Below are 18,991 nucleotides of genomic sequence, written 5' to 3'. Positions count from 1 at the left end.
ATGCAATACTCCGATATCCATGCATTTTCTCATTTTTAAAGAGGACCACCAGGCTGCTATACAAAAACTTGCAACCTTGCTGTAAGAAAAAGTTATGTTTACCTGCTGTGTGATGTCCCTTGAAGCCATCCCGAAGACCCTGCATCACTCCACTTCCGGGGCCTGGCCTGGCCTCTGCTCTCCTTGGAGAAAAAACGCCCAGCTATTTACTGCAGTAATTCACTTGATACACAAAACAGCAGTAAAATGTAAAATGAAGGTGCACAGACAGCACATGGCAATTTCACTGGTATTTCCATAAGTAATATAGCATGCATTGCACACATAGCACAATTGGTGTTATGTACATAACATTCACACTGCTTCTATAACACGTATTACCCAAATAGTGCTACTTGTGCCATGCTAGCAGTGTGTACATTGTGTACATTATACAAGTCATACTATGTGCACAACACCGTTTCTTGTATTAATACTGGAAAATTTACTGTACACTGTCTGCACACATCAATTTTGCCAATGCTAAGTGGTAATGGAGACCTCAGAGCTTGATATATTCAATATTTGTGTTGTTTACAGCTACACATGGAGGCAGAACATAATTGGAATGCATTCTGAAAATAAGCTTTTTTGAAAATGCTTGTGTTTGTCAAAATTACATGTAAAGTGAAAAACATTCATCCCAAATTTAAATGACTGGCATGTTCTTTTAGTGTTCAGAACTACAAAGAATCCCTGGTTTGTGGCATTTTAAGCACAATGCAATGATTAATTCATCTTTTTATATGTGGAATTGTTGTAAGAACAACAAGCTTGCTTTGAGCTTGCAGCTAGAGTTTCAGTTTGACCTATACTTAAAAAATTCAAGCAAGCAGGAAAGCCTGGCACTATAGTTTTAATGTTAGCATAGTGACACTGGATAGCAGTGTGAACACTGTGTTGCAAATGTATGTTGAGAATCTTGATGGAACATCAGTGAAACATGGAAAATACAAAAAGTGTCCAAGGCTATACCTGGGTGATGGTGGGAGGCAGCGGGTGTGGGCACCAGTAAGGTGCACAGCCTTACGACCGTTTCACGTAGGCTTACGCCAAGCTTCTTCTGAGGTGAGTGCACTTGGCATAAGCCTACGCGAAATGGTCATAAGGCCGTTCACCTTACTGGCGCCCACACCCGCTGCCTCCCACCATCACCCAGGTATAGCCTCGGACACTTTTTGTATTTTCCATGTTTCACTGATGTTCCATCAAGATTCTCAACATACATTTGCAACACAGTGTTCACACTGCTATCCAGTGTCGCTAACATTAAAACTATAGTGCCAGACTTTCCTGCTCGCTTGAATTTTTTGCATTGATCTCGTATCTGTCTTGAGCACATAGTTTACTGGGTGTAATTCATTGCCAGCTATCTGCAGCATCAACCCGTGTGCCTGTCAGCTCTCCCATACAAGCTTGACATACACTTATATACTTTTAAAATTAGAATGTGTTGCTGAACATAATAAATTAATATAGTCAGGCAGAAAGAAAGAAACAGAGATACATAAAGCATTGCATTACTTTTATTTTACCATGAAACCTCACAGAAACTTTTGAAAAAAATGTCCCCTCCTGAGGAATTTATGTGTAGTATGATCATTTAAAGTGATTAATGAATTGCATTTAGACTGCATGGGGACAATACAAATTTTATTTTAACTAGGCCATTTAATAGACCAATTAACTGCAAAGCATTGAAATTTGGAGGTATGGGGTAAAGCTTTACTTGTTCATTATAATTGTAATATAGCTTTGCAACCCACAATTAATGAATACATATGTTCACTTTGTTATAATTCAGTTTTATGTAAATTGTCTTATTAATCAAGGCTTATTATAATTATCACTAGTTAAATCTCATGTTTTAACAGCACGAATGCTTTATAAATTAAAGCAAACTACTTTGTTGCTTCAAAAACTGATTTTAAATGATATTTTTAATAATTTATTTAAATTCACAGTTTGTAATACACATTAATCGGCGAGTCATGGTGAGTTGACAGTACGGTCAAACTAAAACAATAGATATCATCTATAATTTTTAATAATGCAATCTTCCCCTTAGAACTGAATGCAGAAATGAAGTGCAGAAACTGCTTGGCAGAAGAATACATGTCAGAAAAAGAGACTAAACTTTCTATTTATGCAGTAGAGTCTTTGTTATCAGGCACAGGAGGGGATTGGCTTATATTGTATCTGTCCAGTTGCTTGAGACTTTAAAGTAAACCCATAGGCAAAAAAGTGCCCTTTGGGGGTACTTCCCTTGGGAGGGGGAAGCCTTTGGGTCTTAATGAGGGGTCCCCGTCTCCTTTCACAAGCCCAATCCAGTGCTAACAGCCAGTGGAGGTGCCAGTGTGGCTGATGGGTGGCCCATACCCCTAATGTGCATACGGGCCCATTTTGGTCGCTGGATCCGGTGAGTCTATTCACATTGGCGGGGGGGGGGGGGGGGCGGAAACCACAGCTCCTTCACATGTATATCTGAAGTGCAAGATAGGTTGTCTATGTGGTAGAGACTATATGAGCGCTTATCCATTAACAGTTTTATGCAAGTCAAATCTCAGACCACTTAAGTTGAAAGTTATTCACTAAATCCCTAAAACCTTGCACTAACTCCTTAATTAAACAAAAAAAAAAAGTTTATGGTGTAGTGAGTAGGAGCATCAGTTGATCTCCCAGGGTGCTCTGGGGCTGAAGGCAGTGTGACTTCATTGCTTTGGCAAAACTCCACTGGGCGTTGGTGTTGGTATATCAATATTCATCAATATATAGTTATATGAAATGTTTCTGATGCTGAAACAAGGAAAATTAATGCAATACTGAGTATCATGATTACTATTCTATGTTCTGCTGTGGGTCATTTTAGGTTCCCTTTAACCCTTTCCACTCAGAGTTTTTTCCTAAAGGGAGTCGTTTCTGCTTGGAGTTTTTTTTTTTTTTTTTACAGAAATGCACTCTCTCTCCCATTTTAACATGGAACATAACATAGTAACATGGTATATCTTATTTTAAAGAACAGATTATAACGTTTAATTTAATACTATATTTGGACAGTTTGGTGTCTTCTATTGGCTGGTAGCAGAGAAGAAAGCCAGGGTATGGTAAATTTTACAGCACTTTCCTGGGTGTAATCCTGGCTTGCGTGAGCAAGTTTCGCAATAATAGGTGGTTTTATGCCTGCAACCCGGTGTCTTCATGTCACTACACACAATGCAATCTTTGGTATTTCGTATTGCATAGGATGCCATTGATCCTCTATGCAACTTTGCAAGCAATCTGCAAGAAATCTGCAATGGAATCTGCAGAAAGGAATCTGCAAGAAGGAATCAGCAAGGAATCATTAAGGAATAAGTTTAGAATCTGCAAGGAATCAGCAAGGAAAATTCAATGCATTGGTCACTTCCTGGTAGCGCTGATCGCACACTTCCGGTTTGGGGCAGGGGGGTACCACCTCTGTGGGCATGTACTCTTACATGCCCACTATACAAGGGGAGAGAGATCAGACTTTGCCCCCCGCAGATGTGCCTGCAAACCGCCGCTGAAATTATGTCCCGCATAGCGGGACATACGAGTGCAACGGGAAATTTGCGATATCTCGATATGCGGGACATACGAGTGGAAAGGTAATCTTAACTAAATGTGTGGGTTAATATGTTTATTTTCCTGTCTGGTATGCCTTCTTTTCACATACAGCAACTATCCAGGAATGATACAGGTGCAGGAGAGGCATTTATATCTGAGCTGCAATGGCCCAGGAACAAGCCTCAATATACATACAGTGGCTTGCAAAAGTATTCGGCCCCCTTGAATTTTTCCACATTTTGTCACATTACTGCCACAAACATGAATCAATGTTATTGGAATTCCATGTGAAAGACCAATACAAAGTGGTGTACACGTGAGAAGTGGAATGAAAATCATACATGATTCCAAACAATTTCTACAAATAAATAGCTGCAAAGTGGGGTGTGCGTAATTATTCGGCCCCCTGAGTCAATACTTTGTAGAACCACCTTTTGCTGCAATTACAGCTGCCAGTCTTTTAGGGTATGTCTCTACCAGCTTTGCACATCTAGAGACTGAAATCCTTCCCCCTTTCTTCTTTGCAAAACAGCTCCAGCTCAGTCAGATAAGATGGACAGCGTTTGTGAACAGCAGTTTTCAGATCTTGCCACAGATTCTCGATTGGATTTAGATCTGGACTTTGACTGGGCCATTCTAACACATGAATGTGTTTTGTTTTAAACCATTCAATTGTTGCCCTGGATTTATGTTTAGGGTCGTTGTCTTTCTGGAAGGTGAACCTCCACCCCAGTCTCAAGTCTTTTGCAGACTCCAAGAGGTTTTCTTCCAAGATTGCCCTGTATATGGCTCCATCCATCTTCCTATCAACTCTGACCAGCTTCCCTGTCCCTGCTGAAGAGAAGCACCCCCAGAGCATGATGCTGCCACCCCCATATCTGACAGTGGGGATGGTGTGTTCAGAGAGATGTGCAGTGTTCATTTTCCGTCACACATAGCGTTTTGCATTTTAGCCAAAAGGTTCCATTTTGGTCTCATCTGACTAGAGCACCTTCTTCAACATGTTTGCTGTGTCCCCCACATGGCTTGTGGCAAACTGCAAACGGGACTTTTTATGCTTTTCTGTTAACAATGGCTTTCTTCTTGCCACTCTTCCATAAAGGCCAACTTTGTGCAGTGCACGACTAATAGTTGTCCTGTGGACAGATTCCCCCCACCTGAGCTGTAGATCTCTGTAGCTCGTCCTGAGTCACCATGGGCCTCTTGACTGCATTTCTGATCAGCGCTCTCCTTGTTCGGCCTGTAAATTTATGTAGATGGCCTTTTCTTGGTAGGTTTACAGTTATGCCATACCCCTTCCATTTCTGAATGATCACTTAACAGTGCTCCATGGGATGTTCAAGGAACCTTGTTTGTAGCCTACACCTGCTTTAACTTTCTCAATAACTTTATCACTGACCTGTCTGGTGTGTTCTTTGGACTTCATGGTGTTGTTGCTCCCAGTATTCTCTTAGACAACCTCTGAGGCCGTCACAGAGCAGCTGTATTTGTACTGACATTAGATTACACACAGGTGCACTGTATTTAGTCATTAGCACTCATCAGGCAATGTCTATGGGCAACTGACTGCACTCAGACCAAAAGGGGCCAAATAATTACGCACACCCTACTTTGCAGTTATTTATTTGTAAAAAATGGGAAATAAAAGCAAAACAGAAGCAGAAAAAAAGATAACAGAGAGGTAGGAAGGGATGAAGCCCTACACCCTGGCCAATAGTGATTCCTACATGGTGGGATGTTTCAATATAAGATCCTAAGGAATTCATTATGGGAGTACTTTGTGATGCAATTTAATTCCTCATTAATCACAAAAGAGTTCATTCTGGCTTTAACTTAATTGAAATTATCAGAAGGTTGTTTCCCTATTTTGGCTGCCAGTAATATCAGAGTCGCTAGTTTGTCCTTAGGGACACTGAGCCCTTTGATTTTTTTCATGTAGTAGTGCTTGCCAGGAGTTTTTGAGGTGAAGTTATTTGGAACAAAAGGGACAGAAGCGGTAGATTGTGCTCCAATATTTGAGGAAGTGAGAGCAAGACCACCAAATGTATAACATGCCTACTCTGACTCTGTAGTGTCTGAAATAAGAGGGGTTTTGGTGAGGAATACATTGGCCATCCTAGCCGTAATGAGATACCAATGGGGGTAGGACTGTATAGGCCACCTAAACTGAATGTAAGTTATTGGAGCATTTAGAGACACTGTTCAAGATTCTTGTTCCTGTTTCAGTTAGTAGATCATATTAGTATAGTAAATATCTCAAGCACAGGAAACAGCGTCAAATAGGAAGATGACCAGATAAATCAAATATGCTATAACTAGAGTGGATATAATATCTCTTCCATGCACATGCCAACAGATAAGTAAAAAAACAAAAAAACATTGAGGATTGGCTCTCTGGTGCATGAAAAAGAGTATACACTTGCTTTATTAAATAAATGACATATAAAAAACACTACATATAAATCCCCCTAGATTACAAACAAACACATGAGATAAAAATCCTCCTCAACACAATTCAACCTCAGGGGGCTGCAGTCCCCCAACCCAAATAGAGCTGTTAGCACAGAAAGTCCAGTTCCGGATCAAAAAATGTTCATCACAAAAATCCTGGCTATGGAGCCCCTTTTAGCATGACTGGTTCACTACTGTGACAAGCAGTGTAGGTTGATACATGTAGATGTGCAGGAAAGCGAAAAGCAGCAAGCGCCAGTGACTAAGCACATAGTTCACAGGTCCTCTGGACAAGAAGCATGAGTAATTTGTTAGTAGTAGCGGACACAATACATGCAGTCAATGTGCACTAAAGTTCATATCCCTCAGTCGCAGGGTAGTGAGGCACATGCAGGCATGGATGATTGGCACCACTTATAACCAAAGCATGCATTAAAGTCCATATCCCTCAATCGCAGGGCATAGAAGCATCTGCCCACATAATCTTGATGTTAAAATCATGCATGGCAGCATCATAATGGATTAAGCACAAATCATAGCAGAGTGTGTCCTTCCAGAGAGAGATCAACAATATTCTCAGCAGATGTAACAGTAGAGGAAACAATTGGAAGATGTCATGCGTGCCCAATAGTTACCAGTCCCATGCCAGGATGTCCGGATCTGATGGAAAAGCTCCTAAGGTTGCTGGGCTGAAGGGTGTGGAGGAGCGAACGGGCTGCCAGGAGAGCCTGACATGTTTCGCCGCAACTAGCGGCTTTTTCAAAGGCAGGCAGCGTGGATGTCAGCTAGACGCCATTACAGCGTCTATAAATACATCAGTGGGTCCCACCGCGCCGCCCGCCCAGCGTCCCGCCGCCCCCACGTCACCGCTACACGCCCACCAAGCAGTCACGTGGGCGTGTGAGCGCCAGACCTCCGGAGCGCAAATGCGCTCCATCTCCACACAACCGGAAGAGCCCTAAAAGCATCCATCGGGAGGTAGAGAAGAAGACCAGCGCCCTTCAGCGGAGACGGGGGGCAGCGAGGCCAAGGCGGAGCGGGGCGGGGCAACCACAATTACTCCAATGTAAACATATATACTACATATAACTGTAACCAACATACCTATTCCCCCACCCCCATATCAATGCAGGCAGCGGAAACCAGGCAAATTGCAAAAAAAGCCTAAACGGCATAAAGGTCCATGTCTGCAGACGTAAGCCAATCAAGGCCCCATTCACAGACAGGAACAATCACACCCTCCACAAGTGAAATATACCTATAATAGCGAAGTATATAGACAAACAGAAAAAACAGAAAAAAAGAAGAAAGAAGGGAAGGGGGAGGACCCAGCTTACATAGATACATAATTGCTGGCAGGGAAATCTTTACTCCTAGGCAAAACCACCCTCCAGATAAAGATAGGCCAAACAATAAACTCTGCCACAAATCCAAACAAGTTGGAAAGGGGGCAGATACAGCGGGCAGACAAAGCACGGCAGGCAGGGAATTGGGGGGTCACAATAAGGACCCCCCAGATGACATAACGAGAGCTTAGCCCCTAAACGGGGTGGGGGAAAGGGAGGAAGGGAGGCGGGAAAGGGGGGGGGGGAGAAGGAAAGAAAGAAACAAGGAAAGGAAGGGAGGAGGGTGGGGGGCTAGGAGGGAAAAGGGGGGGGGAGGGGAAGAAGGAGGGAAACCGAGGGAGGAGAAAGGGAAGGAAGGAAGGGGGGGGGGGGAAGGGGAGGGAGGAACAGGGTGGATGAGTATTAGGACATGCGTGTAATGGCACTATTTTGGCAGAAAAACCCGATAGTTGATGCTGTCATTCAAACCCCTGGGTTCGGTGGCATTCAAGTTGAAAATCCATCTAGACTCAAGCTGTAAAAGTGCTCTATCTATATCACCCCCCCTGGGGTGTACATGAATTCTGTATAGATCATATTATAAGGCATTAGCAGTATGTGTAATCTTAGTAGAGAAATATATTTGTGATTGTGTGAAAAGAATACCTATGAATTCACTAGTCCACATATTGTTTCATGCAATTCCAACTGCTGACATTCTTAACATTTAAGAATTTCCTCTTTATTTTAAGTTGTTTGAAAATACAAAAGTTATGTTTAGCTTAACTGTGCCTTCAGGGAAATTTACATTGATCAATACAAATATTATCAAACACTAGCGGTACAAAGACCAACCCTATAGATATGTTAATAAAAGATATGTACTCTTTATTATGAACAGTCAGTGACTAAAAAACAGAGAGGTGTGTGCGTCAACACCTAGCTCTGGAAGTTACACGTGAATGTCTGATTGAGTAAATACTCGAAAGATTGCTGTGAATGGGACTACTCGGGTGTCTTTGCTGATCCCCCTCCACTCACAAGAGTGGGGTGTAGCTAGCCCAAGGTGGTCCAATAATGGTGTGTCTGGACTCAGAGACTACAATGTGTGGGAAAGCTGATAGTGTTTCACCGCATATCCCTCATTTGCTGTAGCAATGACGTATCAAGTTCAAACAATCACCTCTCAAACATACACATAAAACAAGGTGGGGATGAAGAGAACTCTACATACAACAGATGGTGCTATACAGTATATATATATATATATATATATATATATATATATATATATATATATAGTATATATACACAGTGCTACTACAGTATTGACCGGTTTCACCCAGATGGCTTCTTCAGAACGTGACATAGTGCCCAGTGGTATTTACAACATAAATACAGCCCACCACCCACTGTACATTTGGACATAGTGTCCCCCTGCAACCCTCAAAATAGCCCAAGTCAGAGCAAATACAAATATTAAGAAGGAAAGAGGGTCTTCTTAAAGTCGCACAACTAGGAAGTGAAATTTATTGATCTTCTTTGGAATACATACATCTGAGGAATGATAAACGTGGGAGATACCACAACACAGAGATGCTCTTCTCACAGAGATCCTGTAAAAACACAATTTATTGATGTACCTGTGCTAATTGAAGTAAATGAATCATGTTTTGGACATATCATACCCTTGGGAGTTTCACTGCTATCATGTTTTCCATCACCTTATTGGTCACGTATTTATGAATAAAGTAAGAAAAGCAAGAAATGATGGTCACACATGTTTTAATATTGACTTTCAATCAGGAGGTGTTTTCTGTGTCAGAAAGTGTACTGTTTAAGTCAATCGTTGTAGTAGGCACAGGCACTTAACATGTTGGTTAAGATGCTTTCCACTAGTAATCTGCCTACAGCAGATAGATGACTTCTGGATATGTAACTTAGAAATCATAAACTAAGATAATTCTGAAGAAAATTAGTTTGGATAAAAATGTTTTGACTTGTTATGAAGATATTACATTGAACACAAAATGTAATTCCCTAGGGACAAGAGCTCATGCCTCTTGTATGTATTGCAAAATATCTCTGGATAGATTTCTAAAATATGCCTGAAGAATAAGGTACAAAAAAAACTGGTATGATAAAAAAAGATAATGTTAAACAATCTTATGAATCGATTTTAAAAGAAATTACAATAGTAATAGATGTATATACCCAAAATAAGTGAAATTGTGAATGTGTTACTTTTTATGTTATAAAAGGCGGGTATATAGTATGCATGCACGTGCAAGCATATTTATTTTATATATTGCAAGCAATTGCAGTGGCAAGGTGACAACCTGCCCACACACTAAACCAAACAAACCTGGGGAGAAGGACTGTGTAATGGTTGTTAATGCCTCTTTTGACAACACTGCACATGCATGGGCTTGTGAGCATACACAGTGTGTCAAAAGTGGGAAAATATAACCTTTTACATTTTTTCTCTCAAACAAAACAAAAAGGAAAAAAAATGTTTGTACCCCCTTTCATTTTGCTGTTGCATTCCAATATAAAACAATATATCCTGGTAGATAAACAGTAAGAAATGTTTCTGATACAGAACATTAAAAATGTTTGTACACTCTTTTCCAGAGTCTAGTTACATACCAATAGATAGCACTATGTAGATAGACAAATAGTAGAAAAAGTCCGCTCAACCTTTGATACCTGGAACAAGGTGCTGGATATTAGAAGGCAAAACAGAAACAGAGGAAAATGTCCGCACTCTCACAGGTATAGTCCAAGGGTCTTTATTCACACCAATTCGCACATACAGGGATGGCTGACATGTTTCGGATGTAATCCTTACTCATAGCCTAGACACTGACATCTTAGTGGACCATATATACTGGCAGGACCGCCCCGGAAGGCGTGTACTGACACTGCCACAAACTCAAATTAAAGGCACAAGCCTAAAATCCATTAGAATATATCCACTATACGTTTAAAAAGATAACATGAAATACAATAACACATTTAGAAAATACAAAAATACAAAAATACAAAAGTACAAAACTGTTAATACGATATCAGTATACAAAATTAATATCCCACCTGGCATTTAAGCCAGACGGCTCCCTAGTGCCCATCTGTAAAATCCAAAATGCTTCCCTTATTCGTAGTCTTTTATATATATCCCCTCATCTAGGGGAAACCATAACCCTCTCTATCCCCTGAAACGTAAAACCCCTCATAACACCATCATGTTTCTCTCTGAAATGCCTCGCCACATTGCTGATATTATCCGTCTTCCATGAGGCCCCATTGTAATGCTCGGAAATCCTTTGTCTTAAACAACGCGTAGTGCAACCCACATACTGTAGGTTGCAAAGTGTGCATGAGACCACATAGATGACGGATTTCGTATTACAGTTAATATACTGTCGCAAAGGAAAAGTTTTATGATTAGCAAATGACGAGACAGTACGTGAGGAATGATGGTGAATGCAAAAGTTACAGGTGGAGAAGCCACACTTATAAGACCCAACAGTGGACAACCAGGTGGGTCGCACTGGAGCAATAGAGGACTGGAAAAGACTGGGGGAAAGGGTGGAACCCAAAGAGGGAGCCTTTTTATAAGCAAACCTGCAGCCTGGTTTGAGTACCTGACATAGCTTGTCATCTGCGAATAACACGGGGATATAATTCTTGATTACCCCTATAACTTTATTATATTGTTGGCTATATGTAGTGACAAAATTGACAGAAATAGCATCAGGGTCATGCACCAGTAAGCTGTTAGACTTATCCCTCAAAAGTTCACCCCTGTCCCTGGAAGTGGCAATTTTCTGGGCCCTGTCCAGATCTGAATCAGGATATCCCCTTGCTTTGAATCGTGATCTAAGGGTAGAAAACTCATGTGCTGTGGACTCGTCCGTAGAGCAATTTCTCCTAGCTCTAATGAACTCTCCTATTGGGACACCCCTAAGGGTGTGTTTTGGGTGGCAACTACTGGCCTGTAGTAGCGAGTTCCCAGCACAGGGCTTCCTATAAGTCCTGGTATCAATTGATCCAGAGTCCCCTGATCCACAAAGAGTAATATCCAAAAAATCTATCTGTAAATTGTTAGAGGTACATGTAAAGGACAAGTTAAAATTATTATTGTTGAGATAAGTCAAAAATAGTTGTAGAGCCTCATCTGTCCCCTGCCATATCAAAAGAAGGTCGTCAATAAAGCGACCATACCAAACAATACAATCAAAAAAGGGGTTCATCTCCCCAAAAATGCGGAGCTCCTCCCACCAACCCATGTAAAGGTTGGCGAGCGAGGGCGAAAACTTCGCCCCCATCGAAGCGCCGCACTTCTGGAGGTAGAACCCCCCATCAAAAGAAAAGTAATTGTGCGAAAGGAGAAACTCGGTCACCACTAAAATATATGATTGTAATGGGGCCAAAAATGAGCTATACTTGGACAGGTGAAACTCCAAAGCTACAATGGCCAAATCGTGGGGAATGGAGGAATACAGAGCCCTAACATCAAGGGTGACCCATTTGTAGTGTGGTTTCCATTGTGTGTCAATGAGAGAGGAAAGGACATGTTTGGTGTCCTTAATGAGGCCCGGAAGTCTCAACACCAAAGGCTGTAGGTGGGAGTCCAGCCATTCCCCCAATCTCTCACCAAGAGATCCAATACCAGACACAATTGGTCGACCCTCAGGAGGAGAGGTCGACTTATGGATCTTGGGGAGATGATGGAAGGTGGGAATGACTGGACTTCGTATCCTAAGAAAATCTGCCATATTTTTCTTGAGCAACCCCATGGACTCTCCTATAGAAACAAGTTGATCAAATTCAATTTTAAAATCAAAAGTGGGGTCCATAGAGAGACGTGTATACGTATTGGGGTCCTGGAGCTGACGCAGAGCTTCAGCCTTATAGTCAATAGCATTAAGGACTACCACTGCCCCCCCCTTTGTCAGCATTCCTGATAACTATGTCGGATCTAGACTTTAGATTGTCGAGTGCCTGTCGCTCCAAGGGAGTTAAATTGTACCTAACCCTACTGGTTTCAGCCAAAGATTTCAGATCTTTTTCAACCAGGTCTTGGAAAATTTCCACTGGTGAGGACCTACAGTAAACTGAAAAGTATTCACGGTTGAGGGGAGTGGGCAAGGTTACATCCTCTATGCCAATCTGGCCCATGCTTTCAGATGCTAACTGCTGTGCTATAACAGATGTGCAAGTGTCTTAAGGACTTATCCTTAAAAACTGTCTTTAATCATTTAGAGCATCAGCTTACAAAGGAGACTAAACTTTGGTGGGATCTCACTGCCCTTAAGCAGTATGTGGCGGAGGGAATCATACCCCGTGGCCTTAGAATTAAGAAGATCCCTACCAGTGTTTACTCTGATAAATTCTTGTTAGAATGGAATGAGATTTTGACTGATTGCTCTTTGAGGTTAATGAAATTAATTGTGATTTATGAAGAACAGAGAATTGTCGACCTCAACCTGGAGATTTCTCGCACGCGGGCAGAGATCGACAAGTTTCTTGACACAGAATTGTATGATGACCTAAATAGTCAGTTAAAAGAAAATGTAGCCAAATTGGAAACTACTATTATGAATTTGAAAAGGTCTAAATACTTAAGAGATGTGGCAGATTATCGTGATGGTCTTGTGTATGAATGGGGCAGGTGGAGTTCTCTGGGGAGAGGACGTCCAGGTGGTCCATATAACCCTAAACCAATTTTGAAGCGTTCCCCTAAGACCCCCACCAAACGAGTTAGTTTTAGCTCCCCAGATGACTCAGATATCCAGTCGGATTTTTCTGATGTTTCAGAATACCCAGGTTCTGGCAATGATAGGTTTTCACGATCTCAGCCAGATCTTAATTCCCTCCCTTTAGACCAGGCGACCCGCCCCAAACATCCCAAAAAACCCAAACGGAGATGGTACAGACCCCAACAGACACCTGTGGGAGGGTCAGGAGGAAGACACGGAGAGGGGGGAGGAAACATAAGAAGAAGACAGTGACCCATTTGCTGAACGTAATCAACATTTCAGATGTTACATTGACACATGAGGAGATTTCACTTTTGTCCAAAGGCTTGAACTTTGTTCCAGCCTGTAAATTTAACCTTTTTGATACACTTATGGATGTGAATAGGTTCATTAGAACACTTCTACTGAAAAAACATTTTCTTTCACAACCTTCTTCCAATACACTTCCTTTTCACACTTCTAATCCACTTCCACCCATTCTTCCATTTCATGACACTTGCACATCTGTTATAGCACAGCAGTTAGCATCTGAAAGCATGGGCCAGATTGGCATAGAGGATGTAACCTTGCCCACTCCCCTCAACCGTGAATACTATCCAGTTTACTGTAGGTCCTCACCAGTGGAAATTTTCCAAGACCTGGTTGAAAAAGATCTGAAATCTTTGGCTGAAACCAGTAGGGTTAGGTACAATTTAACTCCCTTGGAGCGACAGGCACTCGACAATCTAAAGTCTAGATCCGACATAGTTATCAGGAATGCTGACAAAGGGGGGGCAGTGGTAGTCCTTAATGCTATTGACTATAAGGCTGAAGCTCTGCGTCAGCTCCAGGACCCCAATACGTATACACGTCTCTCTATGGACCCCACTTTTGATTTTAAAATTGAATTTGATCAACTTGTTTCTATAGGAGAGTCCATGGGGTTGCTCAAGAAAAATATGGCAGATTTTCTTAGGATACGAAGTCCAGTCATTCCCACCTTCCATCATCTCCCCAAGATCCATAAGTCGACCTCTCCTCCTGAGGGTCGACCAATTGCTTCTGGTATTGGATCTCTTGGTGAGAGATTGGGGGAATGGCTGGACTCCCACCTACAGCCTTTGGTGTTGAGACTTCCGGGCCTCATTAAGGACACCAAACATGTCCTTTCCTCTCTCATTGACACACAATGGAAACCACACTACAAATGGGTCACCCTTGATGTTAGGGCTCTGTATTCCTCCATTCCCCACGATTTGGCCATTGTAGCTTTGGAGTTTCACCTGTCCAAGCAGTGGTGCTCAGCAGAGCTCGAATATTCGAGTAGCTCGAATATTCGAGCTCTTTTTCAGCTATTCGAGCTCGGTATTCGAGCTCCGAATAGCTGGAGCTATTCGAATGGGCTATCCGAGTACACTCGAATAGCCCATTCACTATTCGAGCTATTCGAGCAACTCGGCGCTATTCGAGCTCGGTACCGAGCTCGAATAGCGTCATAGCCCAGATTGATGTCCTTAGAGCCAATCAGAGGGCTCCCAGGCCCTCTGACGGCAGCCAATCACAGAGGGGGACCCTGGCCAGCCCCTACCCTATAAATAGCGGCCGCCATGTTCCGTTTCTCCATGCTTGCCTGAGACTTGTACAGAGAGAGAGTTGCTCCTTTGTGCTTTGGCTTAGCAAGTGCTCTATTGTGATCATTTACCTAGCGTTTTTGCTCACCTACACCTGCCATATACACCTATATTGTTGTTAGTTAGATAGACATTGTATTTTAGTTAGTAGCTTGTGTGTTACATTAGAGACAGGCAGCTGCTGCAAGCTTACAGGTTTAGGCCTCAGGGGGGCCTTGCCTCTGTGGACAGCTGTCCTCTGTTTATTTCTCTCATCTATACCAGTATTTCTGCTGTCCTTTACTAATAGTATTGTAGTTATACTGTACTAGGAGTAGGACACTCACTGACTGTCACTGTTTATAGGCTACTAGCTAGCTCCTGCGTGTGTGTGCACTCACTCACTGTCTGTGTGTACACACACTCTATTTCCTTCTGATTACTGATAGATTATTGTTAGTTAGTTGTACTTACTTACTACTTACTCTTACTGTACCCGTAGGGACACTCACTGTCACTGTTCATATAGGCTACTAGCTCCTGCGTGTGCGCACTGCACTCACTGTCTGAGTGTACACACACAACACACACTCTATTTCCTTCTGATCGCTGATTGATTATCGTAATTAGTTAGTTCTACTTACTGTTACTACTTACTCTTACTGTACTAGGAGTCTAGGACACTCAGTCACTGTCCATAGGCTACTAGCTCCTGCGTGCGTGCACTCACTGTCTGAGTGTACACACACCCACACTCCATTTCCTTCTGATCGCTGATTGATTATTGTAATTAGTTAGTTCTACTTACTGTTACTACTTACTCTTACTGTACTAGGAGTCTAGGACACTCAGTCACTGTGTTCATAGGCTACTAGCTCCTGCGTGCGTGCACTCACTGTCTGAGTGTACACACACCCACACTCCATTTCCTTCTGATCGCTGATTGATTATTGTAATTAGTTAGTTCTACTTACTGTTACTACTTACTCTTACTGTACTAGGAGTCTAGGACACTCAGTCACTGTCCATAGGCTACTAGCTCCTGCGTGCGTGCACTCACTGTCTGAGTGTACACACACCCACACTCCATTTCCTTCTGATCGCTGATTGATTATCGTAATTAGTTAGTTGTACTTACTGTTACTACTTACTCTTACTGTACTAGGAGTCTAGGACACTCAGTCACTGTGTTCATAGGCTACTAGCTCCTGCGTGCGTGCACTCACTGTCTGAGTGTACACACACCCACACTCCATTTCCTTCTGATCGCTGATTGATTATTGTAATTAGTTAGTTCTACTTACTGTTACTACTTACTCTTACTGTACTAGGAGTCTAGGACACTCAGTCACTGTGTTCATAGGCTACTAGCTCCTGCGTGCGTGCACTCACTGTCTGAGTGTACACACACCCACACTCCATTTCCTTCTGATCGCTGATTGATTATCGTAATTAGTTAGTTCTACTTACTGTTACTACTTACTCTTACTGTACTAGGAGTCTAGGACACTCAGTCACTGTGTTCATAGGCTACTAGCTCCTGCGTGCGTGCGTGCACTCACTGTCTGAGTGTACACACACCCACACTCCATTTCCTTCTGATCGCTGATTGATTATTGTAATTAGTTAGTTCTACTTACTGTTACTACTTACTCTTACTGTACTAGGAGTCTAGGACACTCAGTCACTGTGTTCATAGGCTACTAGCTCCTGCGTGCGTGCACTCACTGTCTGAGTGTACACACACCCACACTCCATTTCCTTCTGATCGCTGATTGATTATTGTAATTAGTTAGTTCTACTTACTGTTACTACTTACTCTTACTGTACTAGGAGTCTAGGACACTCAGTCACTGTGTTCATAGGCTACTAGCTCCTGCGTGCGTGCACTCACTGTCTGAGTGTACACACACCCACACTCCATTTCCTTCTGATCGCTGATTGATTATTGTAATTAGTTAGTTCTACTTACTGTTACTACTTACTCTTACTGTACTAGGAGTCTAGGACACTCAGTCACTGTGTTCATAGGCTACTAGCTCCTGCGTGCGTGCACTCACTGTCTGAGTGTACACACACTAAATTTACTTGTGATTACTACTGATTATTGTAACTGCTAGTTGTACTTCCTGACTGTTACTACTTACTTACTGTACTAGGGGACACTCACTCAGTCACCTCACCAACCAACCCACTCCATTAAAGTACCCCACTTTTCACCCGCCCTTTTACAAAACTTTTGTCTATACGCCCAAAACATTTAAGATGTCTGGAAGTGGCAGCCAGCGCGGTTTGGGCAAGGGGAAGGGCAGCAAGGGAATCAGGAGGAGAGGGAGCAGCATTGTGGCAAGCCGCGGCCGCGGGCGCGCCACCATGCACAGTTCCGCAGCAGCAGCAGCAGCGTCAGTGGCTAACATTCCTCCCATAGCCACTGGCCGTGGACGCCTTGGGCGCCGCCCAGCAGGAGCATCTGCAACTCACGCTGCAGAGACACAGCAGCAGCAGCGTGTAGCACCTGCTCCCATTTTCCTCCAGCCGGGTCGGAAACGTCCCATTGAGGAAAAGGATGCAGACACTGTGGTGCAACTCATGACGGAGGATGAGCAGCCCGCCATCAGCTCTGCATCCGAGGCCTCCACCCTCACCACCACCACCACCCCTGTTCGCAGCAGCCGCCCAGCAGGGTCTGGGGAGGAGGCCAGTTCACCGTCACTCGCCGACCTGTCATTCAGCAGTCTTTTGACCCCAGGCAACATGAGTAAATTGTCTGCTGTTGTTGGCGATCTTGAGGAGGAGATGCTGATGGGCACTTTGGGGGATGAGGGATTGGACAGCAAGACTGTGGCGACAGTCAAGCAGCCCATCCATGCATCAGGAGAGGAGTTTGGGGGGTCCTCATCCCAGCAGGACATGTTTCAGGAGGGGGAGGATGATGATGACCCGGTGACAGACAGAGACTGGGTGCCACCACCTCCAGGGGATGTCGTCCTCAGCAGCTCTGAGGAGGAGGAGGAGCAGCAGCAGCAGCATCAGCCAGTACCACCCCCAGCCGCACCCAAGCCCCCCCCCAACCACCACAGGGAGACAGGCAGCAGCGCTTCCATGCCGTAGGGGGAAGTTTCTGTCACCAATCTGGCGGTTTTTCACCATGCCCACTGTGTACAGCAAGTACGCCACTTGCAACCACTGTCAGCGGAAGTTGAGCAGAGGTGCAGACCCCTTAAAGTTCAGCACCAGCTCGCTCATCAACCACCTTGCGGCTAAACATTTCCACCAGCATGAGGAGTTCCAGAGGCTGAAGGCATCTGCTGCTGGCAGTGGCACCACACCCATCACTGCACAGCCTTCAGCAGCAGCAGCAGCAACAGCAGCCACCCGCCCTCCTGCTCCTCCAGCAGCACCAGCAGGAGTGCGGAAACGCACTGCTCCTCCCCCCTCTGCAACTCCTGCCGCAGACACTGAGGCCTGTTCTGGCAGCCAGTCCTCAGTGGCCTCCTCTGCTGTGTCTGCTGATTCCCGTGTCAGCAAAAGGCCACGCCAGAGCCTTTTGAGCGAGTCCTTCCAGGGGGTGGTTAGGGCTCTGCCTCCCAGCAGCCGTCGCGTGCGGCAGCTGAACGGCTTGCTGGCACGGGCCATGTGCTCCCAACTCCTGCCGTACACGCTCGTGCAGGAGGGGAGCGACATTCGTGCGCTGCTTGCTTGCGCAGCCCCAGACTGGCAGCTCCCCAGCAGACACTTCTTTGCCCGCAAGGCCATTCCTGCACTGCACTGCTTTGTGATGGCCAATGTGGAGCGAGGGCTGGAGCACGCGGTTGGTGAAAGGGTCCACGTCACCATGGACTCCTGGAGCAGCCGCTTCGGGACAGGCCGCTACCTGTCCTTCACTGTCCACTGGGTCAGCTTGGTGGAAGGGGGTGAGGATGGGAGAGCAGCAGCGGGCACAGCAGCAGCAGCAACACAGTGGGTGGTGCCACCCCGCAGGCTCAGGGGAACTGCAGCAGGTTCCTCCGATCCTCTGCCATCCTCCGGCACACCTGGCCAAACCCCCCGCCTCAGCAGCAGCGTGAAGGCCCGCCACTGCCAAGCGCTGCTGCACTTGGTCAGCCTTGGGAAGACCAAGCTGACGGCAACCCATGTGTTGGCCAAACTCCAGGAGCAGGAGAGGATTTGGCTGACCCCCAGAGGCCTCAGAGTCGGAGAGGTGGTGGCCGACAATGGGGCCAATCTGGTTGCCGCA

This window comes from Hyperolius riggenbachi, chromosome 4 (assembly GCF_040937935.1).
Source record: "Hyperolius riggenbachi isolate aHypRig1 chromosome 4, aHypRig1.pri, whole genome shotgun sequence".
NCBI lineage: Eukaryota > Metazoa > Chordata > Amphibia > Anura > Hyperoliidae > Hyperolius > Hyperolius riggenbachi.
Note: the sequence above shows the minus strand (reverse complement) of the source record.